Here is an 18,668-nt window from a genome sequence, read left to right on the forward strand (position 1 = left end):
TACTGATATATTCCTACTTCAGTGAATCCTGTCTCTGGTCCATGCAAAAAACATAATTTACAGTCAGGTCTACAAATTGTTGGACCATGACATAATTTTACCTCTGTACACCACCACAATAGATTTTAAATCAATCAAATAAGATGTGATATAAGTGTAGACTTTCATCTTTTTAAACAAAAATATAGAATAGAAGAAAAGATAATAGAACAGCCCTTTGTCATTTTACATGTACAACAAAATTATGTATCAACTGTTAAGGAGTAACAGTAATACAATTTGCAGAGGCTCAAAATAGCTGCTCACTGAAAGTGTCAACATGTGGTCCAAAGACATGTTTATGCAAGTGCAGGAGGCTGTGATTAGGCTGAATGAAGGAATGATGATTGAGCAACTAATAACTTTAGGAGTGGCCACAGTCAGCTGTCTGGTACATCAGGCTGTAATGATCACATACAGTCAAGCCCATAAGTATTCATACCCCTGGCAAATTTTGACTTAAAGTTACTTTTATTCAACCAGCAAGGTTTTTTGGATCGGACATGACACAGGTGTCTCCCAAAAGATAATAAGACAACGTATGAGAGGCATTGTTATAGAAAAAAATAATTCTCAGCTTTTATTTACATTTGAGATAAAATGTCATGTCCAAAATTATTCATACCCTTCACAAAGTGTCACAGTCTCTAAGAAAATGCAAAGTTCTATACCAGGGGTGGGCAATCTCAGTCCACGAGGGCCGGTGTCCCTGCAGGTTTTAGATGTGTCCTCGAACCAACACAGCTGATTTAAATGGCTAAATTAGCTTCTCAACATGTCAGTAGTAATACGATGGCACCTATCCAAGATGGCGGCCAACTGAACGATGGCACCTATCCAATATGGCGGCCAACCAAACCGGTTTGAGAACCGGTTTGACCGGTTTCGTGCGTGTGCGCATGCGCGTTCAGTAATTCGATGGCACTAGTCCAAGATGGCGGCCAGCCAAACCGATTTGACCAGTTTCGTGTGTGTGTGCGCATGCGTGTTCAGTAATTCGATGGCACTAGTCCAAGATGGCGGCCAGCCAAACCGATTTGACCAGTTTCGTGTGTGTGTGCGCATGCGTGTTCAGGTGTGGAAATACCACAGGGTATCAGAGGGGTTATATGAGTTTATGTGTTTTTAACGGGGTTTTAATTTAATCAAACCATAGGGTTTTTAATTAAACTATTTTTTCACTTAGGTGTATCGCAACATTCAGTTATGCATGTGTTCTTAAAAGCAATTCTTTGTTTCTTGTTTCATTCTTGGCGGTGTGGAAGCTGTTTTGGTTCACAGTGCGCCTTAACAAAGAGGGTGTGCTCTAGTCAAAAGTGTTGGTAATAGTGTTTTAATCACACTAATTTTCTAAATCTGACAATGTCTCAGCTTGCAGTGAGGCATGCATTTTATTTTATAAATGGCACAAATGGGAATTTCTTCTGAATGGGTGATGTCAGCATGTTCACAAGCGTTTCATTTAATCAAACCCCTAGTTTTAATTTAACTAGTTTTTACACATCTACTGGGGTTTCTTTCCAGGGTTGATGCGATCATTTTATTTAAAAATCGGGATTTCGGAATGTTGAACTAAGAGTGAGACAAAGCCAGCCAGCTAGTTTTTAACACAGTAAATGTTACAAATAGCATTCAGTCCTTTAGAAAATAAATGCTATAAGCAGCCAGTATCGCTCTTTTCATCAGCCCTTTAGAAAATAAACGCTACAGTGATACTTCTAAAACCAGTCGTCCAGACCCGCTCCAACTTTTCAACAGCTGGCTAATTGTTTGAATTTGTTCAGGATTGTAAAAGCCCACCGCGGGTATCACTTAGTTGTTGAGAGTACCATGCGAACAAGGGCCCAACCTATTGTTTAAAGTGGCCAGTATTGGCTCTTTTTGTAATTCCTCGACAAGGTAAATGGGGCAGTTGGTACCAGTCGGGTGGCGACCCCGCCTATTGTCTGAAGTATCGGCTCCTTTGTAATTCCTTGAGAAGACAAAAGCCCTGTAGGGTCTCATTTAAATTGATTGGAGACATCTTGTTTCATTCTTGGCGGAGTGGAAGGTGTTTTGGTTCACAGTGCGCCTTAACAAAGAGGGTGTGCTCTAGTCAAAAGTGTTGGTAATAGTGTTTTAATCACACTAATTTTCTAAATCTGACAATGTCTCAGCTTGCGGTGTGGCATGCATTTTATTTTATAAACGGCACAAATGGGAATTTCTTCTGAATGGGTGATGTCAGCATGTTCACAAGCGTTTCATTTAATCAAACCCCTAGTTTTAATTTAACTAGTTTTTACACATCTACTGGGGTTTCTTTCCAGGGTTGATGCGATTATTTTATTTAAAAACGGATCAAACGGGCCATTTCTTCTGTAAGGGGTTTCATGGTTTCAGAGTAGTTTTTAACACAACAGATAGTCGCAAATAACATTCAGCCCTTTAGAAAATAAACGCTACAGTGATACTTCTAAAACACGCTGCACACAATGTCACCTTTTCCCCCAAAGCAGCCAGTATCGCTCTTTTCAAACTAATCGTCTTTTAAATACACTCATTTTGTGATTCTGGTGTCACACCATGCACCGATGCAAGCATTTTATTTATTTAAAAACGGATCAAACGGGCCATTTCTTCTGTAAGTGGTTTCATGGTTTCAGAGTAGTTTTTAACACAACAGATAGTCGCAAATAACATTCAGCCCTTTAGAAAATAAACGCTACAGTGATACTTCTAAAACCAGTCGCCCAGACCCGCTCCAACTTTTCAACAGCTGGCTAATTGTTTGAATTTGTTCAGGATTGTAAAAGCCCACCGCGGGTATCACTTAGTTGTTGAGAGTACCATGCGAACAAGGGCCCAACCTATTGTTTAAAGTGGCCAGTATTGGCTCTTTTTGTAATTCCTCGACAAGGTAAATGGGGCAGTTGGTACCAGTCGGGTGGCGACCCCGCCTATTGTCTGAAGTATCGGCTCCTTTGTAATTCCTTGAGAAGACAAAAGCCCTGTAGGGCCTCATTTAAATTGATTGGAGACATCTTGTTTCATTCTTGGCGGAGTGGAAGCTGTTTTGGTTCACAGTGCGCCTCAAGATTCGCTGCAGAGCACACCATTTTCTTTGCGATCATCAACACTAACATCGTTCTTTATAACATGGACATCGTAAACGGTAAGTAAAACAAAACCTATTATTGGGTTTTTAAAAAGTGTTATGTTAACATATTATAGGATATTCAAACTATCTTTTTTTCCTAAAACAAAAGCTTAATTTTTAGGAGTTCGGGAGAACGGCCCAGGACCCTTTTCTTTAGAAACGGGCGCTTTTACAGCTGGAACTAGTTCTCTAACAGGCACAAGGTGTGTACAGCATTACTGGATTTTTAAACGTATGTATGTTTTAAACTAGCGATTGTTTTAAATTATGTAATAACGTTTTTGTTTGTTCCAGGGTTAACAAACTGAGCAGGAAAACATTCAGACACCGCTACCACAGAGCCCTACCTTACATCAGGTGTGTATACAACGGGATGTATAGTTGTGTATTTTTTTTTTAAAGGGGTTTAAACAATTACAAATGTTCTAAACTGACCGTTTTACACCTACAGAGCCACGCCAGAGAACCGGGTGTGTGGAGAAGCAGGACCATCCCGAATAACGCACACTACAAGGTAAGCATAGGCATATATAAATTAGATAAAAAGAGATAGAGAGGGAGACACGCTTATTCAGTTTGAAATGGGTACATGTATAATATGTTTTAACACATGTCTATCTATCTTCACAGACTGCAGAACAGCACCCCTCCTCATAATGATGAGGACACCATACGATTCCAGACGTTTTTGGAATGTTTAAGCAGTATCGACCTCCCAGAACAACAAAAACCTGGAGCTTTGTGCAACAGTGGAGAGTCAGAACCGATCTTCATCAGCGAAGCTGCAACACCCCCGAGTGAGTGGCTACATCGCGATTTCTCTGATGTTTTTGAGTACAGCATGTCAGATTTTGATCTAGTTCATATACCCACCACCCCAGAATGTGTCAGAAATAGCGTTGATTCACACATAGATTTCGAAGAAGACGGCATAACAGACTCTCAAATATCAGCGGCGTATGATGCTTACATAAAGCTTCCAGACGCTCAGCCTGCTGAACAAAGTCATATAGCTTCAATAGCTGATAAATTATGTTTGATTGAAGCTAGACTCAATCAATACCACCAAGAAGCACAGGTACAAAGGCAACAGTTTACCAAACTCATAAACAAAGTGTGTAGTACATTAGACAACATCTGCAGCAAAATTTCAAGTCCCTGACTTTTAAAATCCAGACCATGGACCCTCCAAATAAATTATTTAAACATAATAACGGAACCTCCACTCCTGTTAGATGTTTTGACTTAGAGACTTTTATGCAGTGGGCTGAAGAAACAGATAAAAAATTAGACGATATTATAGCTAGACTTAATAGGGTGCCTGCATCAGCCTCATCCGATACACATCCTTGCCAGACTGTTCCTACGTCTGCTATTGCTGATGGGGCTATTGTTGCTAATAATAGTGATAGTACAGCTGGTGTTGCTCGGGCCGTTGCTGTTACTGATGCTAACCATATAGCTTGTGCTGCTGGTGATTTTGCGTCTGATGCACAATCTAGCCGGGTCACCTCTGCTGCAGCTACTGCAGTTGTTATTGAGCCCGTTGTGCAGTCTGGGTCCGGCAGCCGCTCTCAGTCACACATTAGAGAGATACCTAATTTTAATGCTCGCGAATTGCGTGAACGCCTTGATTTTAGGGGTATAAGTCTCGATCATCCAGAACAAGTGCCGGCGCGAGTGCGCGAGTGCTTAGCCAATGTGATAGACAGAGCTGTGGCGGGATCCCAACAGGGCAGTGTTCTAAACGTGGTCCTGCGTGGCCCCTCGCTGGCTTCAGATGTTCAGGCTGTTTTAAACGCTGATGATCGGTATGATCCGGAGCTGTTTCTCGATCAAATTGCACAAGTTATGCAGAGTAATGATGAATCTATCGGTGATGATGAATTAGAGTTTATTGTCACGGTAGCTCAGAACAGTAGTGGCGGGTCTCGCTTAAGACTGGCGCACATACCTTATGATGAGATTCTCTCAAAGAAAGGCAGACATTTATACACACCAAACAACACAAACAACAATTTGTGCTTCTCCCTATGCATAGCACATTCATTAAACTCATCATCCTCTGAGCATGAAAAACTTGCTACAGCTAAACAGATGCATGCTGAAGTAGGTCTATGCGACACACAGCAAGTATCATTCTCTGATGTCGGTAAATTTGAGAAGCACTTCAACATTAAGATTGTAATCTATTACCACACAGAAGGGCGTAAACGCCTGGAATGTTTTTACACACATGAAGAGCCAAACCCTAACACGTTGATGATGTATCTCCATAATCAACATTACCACCTGATTTTAAACCCGACCGCTTTTTTGGGGGGATCCTATGTGTGTAATTTCTGTTACAGTATATATAATACACCATTACAGCACAGCTGTAAACATAGATGTAACACATGTTACACACTCTGTCAACATCACAGGGGACCCACAGTGAAATGCAGCGACTGTAACCGCATCTGCAAATCACAACACTGTTACCAACAACACAAATTACCTGAATTAAAACACAACATGATCCCCTGTGATAATATGAAACATTGCATGCACTGTGGCACCACATATAGAGAATCCAAGAAATTGCCACACAAATGTGCGCAGCCTAGATGCGAGCACTGCCGCGAACCTAAATTAGCAGGAGACTCCGACCATCAGTGTTTCATACAGCCTGTTGAAAAACAGAAGCCTAACGATAAATACATTTTATATGATTTTGAGACGCGGTACCACAACGGTAAACACGAGGCTAACTTTGTGTGTGCGTCTGATCTGAAGGGCAATAAGTTCACATTTAATACATTAAAGTGTGTGGAGGCGTTTGTGCAGCATTACAGACGCCCAAGGTTTCGTGGGTACACTTTCATAGCACATAATGCATCTGGCTTTGATAACTACATACTCCTCGAGTACTTTGTCAGACAGAGCATAACACCTAGTGTCATAATGAGCGGCAGCCGTGTGATTTTAATGCATGACAGGGACTATGACCAGCGGTGGATTGATTCGTTCAGCTTTTTGCCCATGGGCCTTGCCAAAATACCCTCTGCTTTAGGTTTTCAAGACCTGCAGAAGGGCCATTTCCCACACAGGTTTAATACGAGGGATAATGAGCGTTATGTGGGCCCGTACCCAGACCCCTCCTTCTACGGCTATGAGCACATGTCTGAAAGCGATAAGGTGCGATTCATGGAATGGTACCAGGTTGCCTCACAGAATCCCTTTGATTTTCAGGCTGAACTCAGGCGTTACTGTGTTAACGATGTTGATGTCCTGCGTAAAGCATGCATCATTTATCGTGACACGCTACTGGGTTGTACTCAAGTTGATCCATTCATGTATACCACCCTGGCTGCATTTAGTATGGGTGTGTATAAAACGCTGTTTCTGCCTAGAGACGCGCTCGCTCTCACGTATGAAGGGGCATACGTTGAGCAGAACAAGACGTTTTCTAACGTCTCTATTGAATGGCTTCAATATGTGTCCCACACCACCAACAAAGTGGTAAAACATGCTCTCAGAGGAGGCGAACAGAGGGTTGGACCGTATTTTGTGGACGGTTTTGACCCCACAAGTAATACAGCTTATGAATTTGCAGGATGTTTTCACCACGGTTGTGTTAAATGCTACCCCGAGAGTGAAGTTAATCCTGTCAGCAAAGCATCCTATGGACTGCTGCATCGCATGTTTTGTGACAAAGTTGATGCACTGAGATCACAACACAGTGTGAGCGTAATAGTGATGTGGGAGTGTGAATGGGCTGCCTTGAAGCAGACAGACCCTGCAGTTGTGGCTTTCATGCATACGTACAGAAAGCCAGAACGCCTGAATCCCCGAGACGCCCTTTTTGGCGGTCGCACAAATGCTCTAAAGCTGTACCACAAGGCTGCTTGTGATGAAAAAATATTTTACTACGACTTCACCAGTCTCTATCCCACAGTGCAGTCTAAAAAAGACTATCCTGTAGGACACCCTCAAGTCATTTACACCAACTTTGACAAGCTAGAAAATTATTTCGGCTTTGTTAAATGCACAGTGCTCCCACCTAAGGGTCTTTTTCACCCCGTCCTACCCTACAGATGCCATGGAAAACTGATGTTTCCACTCTGCAGCATGTGTGCTGAAGACCAGAACCAGCATACTGCATGCGGGCACAGTGACAGTGAGCGGGTGTTGAAAGGCACATGGGTCTCATTTGAGCTTGAAAAAGCTGTTGAGAAGGGATACAGGGTTCTTGCTGTTGATGAGGTGTGGCATTTCCCCAATAAGACCGACACATTGTTTAAAGACTATGTGAAAGCCTTCCTAAAACTCAAACAGGAGGCCTCGGGGTATCCTGAACATGTGAACACACCTGACGAACAGCAGAAGTACATAGACGAGTATTATGAGAAGGAGGGAATAATGCTAGACCTCATGCTGAAACGACCCCATAACGAGTTTAACAACAGCTTGTTACAGTTACGAACAGCTTTATTTACACAAATCTTGGATGGGTCTAGCATTATTCCCTCCTTCTCATAATACTCGTCTATGTACTTCTGCTGTTCGTCAGGTGTGTTCACATGTTCAGGATACCCCGAGGCCTCCTGTTTGAGTTTTAGGAAGGCTTTCACATAGTCTTTAAACAATGTGTCGGTCTTATTGGGGAAATGCCACACCTCATCAACAGCAAGAACCCTGTATCCCTTCTCAACAGCTTTTTCAAGCTCAAATGAGACCCATGTGCCTTTCAACACCCGCTCACTGTCACTGTGCCCGCATGCAGTATGCTGGTTCTGGTCTTCAGCACACATGCTGCAGAGTGGAAACATCAGTTTTCCATGGCATCTGTAGGGTAGGACGGGGTGAAAAAGACCCTTAGGTGGGAGCACTGTGCATTTAACAAAGCCGAAATAATTTTCTAGCTTGTCAAAGTTGGTGTAAATGACTTGAGGGTGTCCTACAGGATAGTCTTTTTTAGACTGCACTGTGGGATAGAGACTGGTGAAGTCGTAGTAAAATATTTTTTCATCACAAGCAGCCTTGTGGTACAGCTTTAGAGCATTTGTGCGACCGCCAAAAAGGGCGTCTCGGGGATTCAGGCGTTCTGGCTTTCTGTACGTATGCATGAAAGCCACAACTGCAGGGTCTGTCTGCTTCAAGGCAGCCCATTCACACTCCCACATCACTATTACGCTCACACTGTGTTGTGATCTCAGTGCATCAACTTTGTCACAAAACATGCGATGCAGCAGTCCATAGGATGCTTTGCTGACAGGATTAACTTCACTCTCGGGGTAGCATTTAACACAACCGTGGTGAAAACATCCTGCAAATTCATAAGCTGTATTACTTGTGGGGTCAAAACCGTCCACAAAATACGGTCCAACCCTCTGTTCGCCTCCTCTGAGAGCATGTTTTACCACTTTGTTGGTGGTGTGGGACACATATTGAAGCCATTCAATAGAGACGTTAGAAAACGTCTTGTTCTGCTCAACGTATGCCCCTTCATACGTGAGAGCGAGCGCGTCTCTAGGCAGAAACAGCGTTTTATACACACCCATACTAAATGCAGCCAGGGTGGTATACATGAATGGATCAACTTGAGTACAACCCAGTAGCGTGTCACGATAAATGATGCATGCTTTACGCAGGACATCAACATCGTTAACACAGTAACGCCTGAGTTCAGCCTGAAAATCAAAGGGATTCTGTGAGGCAACCTGGTACCATTCCATGAATCGCACCTTATCGCTTTCAGACATGTGCTCATAGCCGTAGAAGGAGGGGTCTGGGTACGGGCCCACATAACGCTCATTATCCCTCGTATTAAACCTGTGTGGGAAATGGCCCTTCTGCAGGTCTTGAAAACCTAAAGCAGAGGGTATTTTGGCAAGGCCCATGGGCAAAAAGCTGAACGAATCAATCCACCGCTGGTCATAGTCCCTGTCATGCATTAAAATCACACGGCTGCCGCTCATTATGACACTAGGTGTTATGCTCTGTCTGACAAAGTACTCGAGGAGTATGTAGTTATCAAAGCCAGATGCATTATGTGCTATGAAAGTGTACCCACGAAACCTTGGGCGTCTGTAATGCTGCACAAACGCCTCCACACACTTTAATGTATTAAATGTGAACTTATTGCCCTTCAGATCAGACGCACACACAAAGTTAGCCTCGTGTTTACCGTTGTGGTACCGCGTCTCAAAATCATATAAAATGTATTTATCGTTAGGCTTCTGTTTTTCAACAGGCTGTATGAAACACTGATGGTCGGAGTCTCCTGCTAATTTAGGTTCGCGGCAGTGCTCGCATCTAGGCTGCGCACATTTGTGTGGCAATTTCTTGGATTCTCTATATGTGGTGCCACAGTGCATGCAATGTTTCATATTATCACAGGGGATCATGTTGTGTTTTAATTCAGGTAATTTGTGTTGTTGGTAACAGTGTTGTGATTTGCAGATGCGGTTACAGTCGCTGCATTTCACTGTGGGTCCCCTGTGATGTTGACAGAGTGTGTAACATGTGTTACATCTATGTTTACAGCTGTGCTGTAATGGTGTATTATATATACTGTAACAGAAATTACACACATAGGATCCCCCCAAAAAAGCGGTCGGGTTTAAAATCAGGTGGTAATGTTGATTATGGAGATACATCATCAACGTGTTAGGGTTTGGCTCTTCATGTGTGTAAAAACATTCCAGGCGTTTACGCCCTTCTGTGTGGTAATAGATTACAATCTTAATGTTGAAGTGCTTCTCAAATTTACCGACATCAGAGAATGATACTTGCTGTGTGTCGCATAGACCTACTTCAGCATGCATCTGTTTAGCTGTAGCAAGTTTTTCATGCTCAGAGGATGATGAGTTTAATGAATGTGCTATGCATAGGGAGAAGCACAAATTGTTGTTTGTGTTGTTTGGTGTGTATAAATGTCTGCCTTTCTTTGAGAGAATCTCATCATAAGGTATGTGCGCCAGTCTTAAGCGAGACCCGCCACTACTGTTCTGAGCTACCGTGACAATAAACTCTAATTCATCATCACCGATAGATTCATCATTACTCTGCATAACTTGTGCAATTTGATCGAGAAACAGCTCCGGATCATACCGATCATCAGCGTTTAAAACAGCCTGAACATCTGAAGCCAGCGAGGGGCCACGCAGGACCACGTTTAGAACACTGCCCTGTTGGGATCCCGCCACAGCTCTGTCTATCACATTGGCTAAGCACTCGCGCACTCGCGCCGGCACTTGTTCTGGATGATCGAGACTTATACCCCTAAAATCAAGGCGTTCACGCAATTCGCGAGCATTAAAATTAGGTATCTCTCTAATGTGTGACTGAGAGCGGCTGCCGGACCCAGACTGCACAACGGGCTCAATAACAACTGCAGTAGCTGCAGCAGAGGTGACCCGGCTAGATTGTGCATCAGACGCAAAATCACCAGCAGCACAAGCTATATGGTTAGCATCAGTAACAGCAACGGCCCGAGCAACACCAGCTGTACTATCACTATTATTAGCAACAATAGCCCCATCAGCAATAGCAGACGTAGGAACAGTCTGGCAAGGATGTGTATCGGATGAGGCTGATGCAGGCACCCTATTAAGTCTAGCTATAATATCGTCTAATTTTTTATCTGTTTCTTCAGCCCACTGCATAAAAGTCTCTAAGTCAAAACATCTAACAGGAGTGGAGGTTCCGTTATTATGTTTAAATAATTTATTTGGAGGGTCCATGGTCTGGATTTTAAAAGTCAGGGACTTGAAATTTTGCTGCAGATGTTGTCTAATGTACTACACACTTTGTTTATGAGTTTGGTAAACTGTTGCCTTTGTACCTGTGCTTCTTGGTGGTATTGATTGAGTCTAGCTTCAATCAAACATAATTTATCAGCTATTGAAGCTATATGACTTTGTTCAGCAGGCTGAGCGTCTGGAAGCTTTATGTAAGCATCATACGCCGCTGATATTTGAGAGTCTGTTATGCCGTCTTCTTCGAAATCTATGTGTGAATCAACGCTATTTCTGACACATTCTGGGGTGGTGGGTATATGAACTAGATCAAAATCTGACATGCTGTACTCAAAAACATCAGAGAAATCGCGATGTAGCCACTCACTCGGGGGTGTTGCAGCTTCGCTGATGAAGATCGGTTCTGACTCTCCACTGTTGCACAAAGCTCCAGGTTTTTGTTGTTCTGGGAGGTCGATACTGCTTAAACATTCCAAAAACGTCTGGAATCGTATGGTGTCCTCATCATTATGAGGAGGGGTGCTGTTCTGCAGTCTGTGAAGATAGATAGACATGTGTTAAAACATATTATACATGTACCCATTTCAAACTGAATAAGCGTGTCTCCCTCTCTATCTCTTTTTATCTAATTTATATATGCCTATGCTTACCTTGTAGTGTGCGTTATTCGGGATGGTCCTGCTTCTCCACACACCCGGTTCTCTGGCGTGGCTCTGTAGGTGTAAAACGGTCAGTTTAGAACATTTGTAATTGTTTAAACCCCTTTAAAAAAAAAATACACAACTATACATCCCGTTGTATACACACCTGATGTAAGGTAGGGCTCTGTGGTAGCGGTGTCTGAATGTTTTCCTGCTCAGTTTGTTAACCCTGGAACAAACAAAAACGTTATTACATAATTTAAAACAATCGCTAGTTTAAAACATACATACGTTTAAAAATCCAGTAATGCTGTACACACCTTGTGCCTGTTAGAGAACTAGTTCCAGCTGTAAAAGCGCCCGTTTCTAAAGAAAAGGGTCCTGGGCCGTTCTCCCGAACTCCTAAAAATTAAGCTTTTGTTTTAGGAAAAAAAGATAGTTTGAATATCCTATAATATGTTAACATAACACTTTTTAAAAACCCAATAATAGGTTTTGTTTTACTTACCGTTTACGATGTCCATGTTATAAAGAACGATGTTAGTGTTGATGATCGCAAAGAAAATGGTGTGCTCTGCAGCGAATCTTGAGGCGCACTGTGAACCAAAACAGCTTCCACTCCGCCAAGAATGAAACAAGATGTCTCCAATCAATTTAAATGAGGCCCTACAGGGCTTTTGTCTTCTCAAGGAATTACAAAGGAGCCGATACTTCAGACAATAGGCGGGGTCGCCACCCGACTGGTACCAACTGCCCCATTTACCTTGTCGAGGAATTACAAAAAGAGCCAATACTGGCCACTTTAAACAATAGGTTGGGCCCTTGTTCGCATGGTACTCTCAACAACTAAGTGATACCCGCGGTGGGCTTTTACAATCCTGAACAAATTCAAACAATTAGCCAGCTGTTGAAAAGTTGGAGCGGGTCTGGGCGACTGGTTTTAGAAGTATCACTGTAGCGTTTATTTTCTAAAGGGCTGAATGTTATTTGCGACTATCTGTTGTGTTAAAAACTACTCTGAAACCATGAAACCACTTACAGAAGAAATGGCCCGTTTGATCCGTTTTTAAATAAATAAAATGCTTGCATCGGTGCATGGTGTGACACCAGAATCACAAAATGAGTGTATTTAAAAGACGATTAGTTTGAAAAGAGCGATACTGGCTGCTTTGGGGGAAAAGGTGACATTGTGTGCAGCGTGTTTTAGAAGTATCACTGTAGCGTTTATTTTCTAAAGGGCTGAATGTTATTTGCGACTATCTGTTGTGTTAAAAACTACTCTGAAACCATGAAACCCCTTACAGAAGAAATGGCCCGTTTGATCCGTTTTTAAATAAAATAATCGCATCAACCCTGGAAAGAAACCCCAGTAGATGTGTAAAAACTAGTTAAATTAAAACTAGGGGTTTGATTAAATGAAACGCTTGTGAACATGCTGACATCACCCATTCAGAAGAAATTCCCATTTGTGCCGTTTATAAAATAAAATGCATGCCACACCGCAAGCTGAGACATTGTCAGATTTAGAAAATTAGTGTGATTAAAACACTATTACCAACACTTTTGACTAGAGCACACCCTCTTTGTTAAGGCGCACTGTGAACCAAAACACCTTCCACTCCGCCAAGAATGAAACAAGATGTCTCCAATCAATTTAAATGAGACCCTACAGGGCTTTTGTCTTCTCAAGGAATTACAAAGGAGCCGATACTTCAGACAATAGGCGGGGTCGCCACCCGACTGGTACCAACTGCCCCATTTACCTTGTCGAGGAATTACAAAAAGAGCCAATACTGGCCACTTTAAACAATAGGTTGGGCCCTTGTTCGCATGGTACTCTCAACAACTAAGTGATACCCGCGGTGGGCTTTTACAATCCTGAACAAATTCAAACAATTAGCCAGCTGTTGAAAAGTTGGAGCGGGTCTGGACGACTGGTTTTAGAAGTATCACTGTAGCGTTTATTTTCTAAAGGGCTGATGAAAAGAGCGATACTGGCTGCTTATAGCATTTATTTTCTAAAGGACTGAATGCTATTTGTAACATTTACTGTGTTAAAAACTAGCTGGCTGGCTTTGTCTCACTCTTAGTTCAACATTCCGAAATCCCGATTTTTAAATAAAATGATCGCATCAACCCTGGAAAGAAACCCCAGTAGATGTGTAAAAACTAGTTAAATTAAAACTAGGGGTTTGATTAAATGAAACGCTTGTGAACATGCTGACATCACCCATTCAGAAGAAATTCCCATTTGTGCCATTTATAAAATAAAATGCATGCCTCACTGCAAGCTGAGACATTGTCAGATTTAGAAAATTAGTGTGATTAAAACACTATTACCAACACTTTTGACTAGAGCACACCCTCTTTGTTAAGGCGCACTGTGAACCAAAACAGCTTCCACACCGCCAAGAATGAAACAAGAAACAAAGAATTGCTTTTAAGAACACATGCATAACTGAATGTTGCGATACACCTAAGTGAAAAAATAGTTTAATTAAAAACCCTATGGTTTGATTAAATTAAAACCCCGTTAAAAACACATAAACTCATATAACCCCTCTGATACCCTGTGGTATTTCCACACCTGAACACGCATGCGCACACACACACGAAACTGGTCAAATCGGTTTGGCTGGCCGCCATCTTGGACTAGTGCCATCGAATTACTGAACACGCATGCGCACACACACACGAAACTGGTCAAATCGGTTTGGCTGGCCGCCATCTTGGACTAGTGCCATCGAATTACTGAACGCGCATGCGCACACGCACGAAACCGGTCAAACCGGTTCTCAAACCGGTTTGGTTGGCCGCCATATTGGATAGGTGCCATCGTTCAGTTGGCCGCCATCTTGGATAGGTGCCATCGTATTACTACTCATGTCCTTAAGTTCTCCAGAGGCCTGGTAACGAACTAATCATGTGATTCAGGTGTGTTGACCCAAGGTGAGATCTAAAACCTGCAGGGACACCGGCCCTCGTGGCCTGAGATTGCCCACCCCTGTTCTATACCATTCCAAATAGATTTATGGACATTTCCTTCAACTATGAAAAATTCCATTTATTTATGGTATACTTTCTGTATCATTAACAGATTTTTTCTGTTGATAGAAAAACTAAAAATTTTATTTCTATTACTATTTACAGTCACTACTTTTAACTTTAACCCATTAAATGTACTTTTTTATATCCTTAACAATACATTTCCATTCAATTACAACCTTATACACCATTTGCTTGTAAATTAAAACTTCTTAAAATGATAAAATGATCTCTGCCCAAGTAGTACACAACAACATTGGTACATTTAATGTTAAATATTCATTTATTGTCCTTAACTCAAAAACTATGCTAAAATTTAATGACAGCATAACTCAAACTTTTTTCCATTTTTCTTGTAATCAGTTTCTCCTCATGTGTGATGGCAAGCCACACATGGTAAGCTCCACACCTCACCACCAGTTGCATCATTTTAGTTTACAGTTGCTACTTTAAATATGTTTTACTACTTGTCAAATATATTGTTTCTTTATTAACTTAGTTTACTTTTTCCACCACACCTTACAATGTTTTTATGGAGGGCACACATATTAACACTGGAAGGTAAAATGTTTGTTTTGTTATATCAATACATCTTTCTTTGTTTGAGTTAGCCACTTTGTCACAGTCACTTCACGAGGTCAGTTTGTCTTATGTTTGTTTGAGGTTTTGTTAGTTGTTATTTTGAGTTTAGTTTATTGAGTTGACCTCTTTTATTGGTCTGCCTATTCAAGTTTTAGCTTTGTCAATTATTTATCATATTTTGGGTCAATAAAACCCCATCCATTTCTGTATTTTATGTATATAAGTTTAGATTAGTTATTTATAGTTGGTTTACTCAGCTTTGTGTATGTATGTGCAATGTATATATAGACGTGTGTGTGTGTGTGTGTGTGTGTTTGTTTTACATTGCTGTGCTTGAGAGCCACCATCTACCGGAACCAAATTCCTTGTATGTGTCTGCACATATACTTGGCCAATAAACACGATTCTGATTCTGATTTTTGAATTAAAAACCTGTGTCCTCTATACCTTACTGCTTTGTCCCTAACATCATGAAAATGTGTTCATAAATTCATGCATTCAAGTGGCGTCAAAGTGTTTTCTTCAAACAGGACAGCTGACAAACAAAAAATATACCAATATTTGCACATTTAACAATATCCAGAATACCTTTAAGCTAGAATCCCTGCTGTGGTTGTTTTAGCTCAGCCAAACAGTTAAGGTGTGCTATACATCCATGTCTGTCCACTCATGATATATAATACATATGTAGTCAGTTATGGCCAAAAACTCACCTTTGATTACCGATGTCATTCGCTTCAACACTGAATCAGAGTGAACATTTGTCCTAGATTAACACTGTAGGGTCTTTACCTTACAATATAAAGTGACTTGAGACAAGATTTGTTAACTGGTGCTATATGAATAAAACCGAAAAGATCCAAAGGTGTTGCTGAAATTTGGGTTTATTAGAACAGACATGATTACTTGTCTGTTCGACAGATTACTATACCAAACTTAAAGATAAAAGTGCATTTAGTGGATTTGTTTTTATCAGCTCTTACTTTTCAAAGACAGTGAGGAGCAAAGTGCAATTAGAAGTGTTTGTTCTGATGAAGACTTAAACTAAACAGCAGCTAAGTGAATAAGGATCTGTGCAGTGACAACACTTAAACACCACAGTTCAGAATCCTCAGCGCAACCCCTTTTCTCCACTGTGCTCAAAATGCTCTTAGCAGTTAAAGCAGAGGAGAAAAGTAGACATATTTCACAACCATTTAATGTTAGAGAAGACTCTGAAAAGAGGTCATGGTTACTTCCCAATCAAAATCCTCTGCTTGTGAGACAATAACAACACAAGTGACTAGAAAGCGACACCAGAGGTTAGTGAAGAGCAAGCATGAAGTGAGACATTGTGTGCACACTTTCTATTGGTAGCACTCTTCATATACCAGTGAGAGAGAGCCCTGAATGCAGCATGGTAGACCATCAAATTCCATCTGAGCTTTAGGGAAAATGCACACCTTTTCCTTGGACTTTCAGAGTTGTTGGGTTCCTACAGGAACTTCAGCAGTCACAGTTAATGCGTTGCTGTTTTGCTCCACCATCTCAGCCAATGAGCCTGGTCACAATTTATTCTGAGGAAAAAAAGAGGAACAAAAAGAAATTTTAAGAAGTTTGTTTTTTGTTGATGTCATTTGCATTCAAGCTAAAATAAAAGGACTAAAAATAGAAAGTTTAGTATTGAGAAAAGTGAGGTGGGAAGTGACTTGAAAATAAAATGAATTTGTACACGTTACCATTGAAATCCAGCAAGAAAGAACAGAATTTTGGTCAGATCTGCTGTGGATTATCATTATTAATGTTCCTATAATACATGTAGAGTTGCATACACATAACAGCATTCAGTTGCAATATAAGAATTTTATAATTAAAGTAACATACAAATCTTCAAAAACTAAATCAATCACAACAATAAACTCACCTTGTTGTTGTTGTAGAGAAAGTGTTCAGGCTTTCATCATCTCCTGAGACCAGCTGCAATGGATCTTCATCCTTTTTTACTCAGTGAAGTCTAGGATATAATAACCTAATATACTTTACTTGTGGTTCCTGAGAGTTTTAGAGCGTCCCCCTGGTCACTCGTGCCACAGGTGCACGTGTTTACAGCGTCACGGACCTGTGATCATTTCTCGCTGTCCAGGTGATCCCCGGATCACTTAGCAAAAAGGCTATGAAAACTATTACTATTTGTAGTAATTACAAATTATTTGAATGTTTGTAATTCATTGTATTACACCCCTGGCATATGTTAATTTTGTTCTGAATGTATACATGTTCTATATACTGTTTCTTAATAAAGTTTAATATTTTAAAAAAAAGTAATAAGTGCGTTATGTAGACCATAACGCACTTAGCAGGGAGGGAGTTAGCTCGCTAGCTTCTATCTAAATACAATGTAGTATGTCCTGACTGTGGGGTTTTGGAAATAAATTAAAACGTACAGCTCTGTTATCACTTCCAACATAAATGAAGACAGAATACTAAACAGCAGTGACGTTTGTAGGGTTACTGAAGTTGGGCTAGCTGGTGATGTGCTACGTGACCGCTAGCGACACAGCTATGTTAGCATAATATAAACAAGCTAACTTTTTTTCCACTCGATAAAAGTTAACGTGAGTGTTCTCAGTGGTCAGGGACAAATGTAATCGCATGGCAGGATGCTGTAAAAGGACCAAACTTCAGCCAGGAGAACAACTGAGATAATCCATCCACAATACGAGGTTAGTCATTCATGGGCTGGGCTGTAGTTGCATCCTAAGGTTTTAAAAACTGAGTTTAAATAAATGATTAGCGGTAATAAAAGCCGAGGGAGGTCAACAGTGATCACTGACTGTTTTGGGAGCTTTTTGAGATTAAATAGAAGAAAAGACATAACATTAAACATGTTAACAACACAAAAGCCATATTAAACGCAGACTACTTTAGGCCCGGAAGTAGGATTCGTCACGTCACCCGCCAGCGTAACAAGTTACCTTTATTTTCTGTTACTAGGCAACAGTTGCTGACAGAAAACTGAAACGAAAACAAAAAGAACACATCAAAAATTTCTTCGAAAGGATTAGCAGGTAACCTTAAAACTAACCTATATTTACGTTTTAAGGTTACGATAAACGCAACGAACAACATCACAAATAATCGGAATTAAACAAAAAATCGAGGTTTTTCAGGCGCCAAACCTGGCAATTGAAGAGAAACTTAAAAATGCCTCATGGCGAAAGGAGGTGAGATAACTGTTAAAAAAGAAGTCGATAAAAAGACGACTCTCTCCATGTCTCACACCATGGCCAGGGTCAGGAGAAGACAGCTAACAGCAGACATCGCTTCAGAAAAACTGGAAGCAAAGCAAAAAGCACAGGCTGTTAAAAAAGCCTTAAGAGAAGCAGAATTAGAAAAGGCTTATGCGGAAAAAAAGGCCAGAGAATTTAAAGCCAGATGCCTCGAAGAAGAAAAAATGAGAGCAAAAATGCTAAAAGCTATTGATGAAGGCAGAAAAAA

General features: G+C 41.1%; 1 protein-coding gene and 1 long non-coding RNA gene across 2 annotated transcripts in view; both read right to left on the reverse strand.

Moving 5' to 3' along the window:
* The window catches only part of ass1 (argininosuccinate synthase 1), a 51,460-nt gene extending 33,984 nt beyond the window's left edge, over window positions 1-17,476 (reverse strand). Inside the window, exons 1-2 of the mRNA XM_085463806.1 lie at window positions 17,095-17,476; window positions 16,634-16,747 (exon numbers count right to left, since the gene is read on the reverse strand). The gene's annotated coding sequence lies outside the window, so the exon portion shown is untranslated. The remainder of the gene's footprint in view (window positions 1-16,633; window positions 16,748-17,094) is intronic.
* On the reverse strand, window positions 11,433-11,968 carry LOC146705922 (uncharacterized). The gene is made up of 4 exons (XR_014921730.1): window positions 11,885-11,968; window positions 11,731-11,793; window positions 11,574-11,636; window positions 11,433-11,457 (listed from the first exon to the last, which is right to left on the reverse strand). It is a non-coding gene; the product is annotated as an uncharacterized LOC146705922 (long non-coding RNA).
* Window positions 17,477-18,668: the final 1,192 nt, after the last annotated feature.

Source organism: Copadichromis virginalis, linkage group LG7 (assembly GCF_057382275.1).
Source record: "Copadichromis virginalis isolate Kocher_CV1m ecotype Utaka linkage group LG7, C_Virginalis_male_GT1.1, whole genome shotgun sequence".
In the NCBI taxonomy this organism is placed as follows: Eukaryota; Metazoa; Chordata; class Actinopteri; order Cichliformes; family Cichlidae; genus Copadichromis; species Copadichromis virginalis.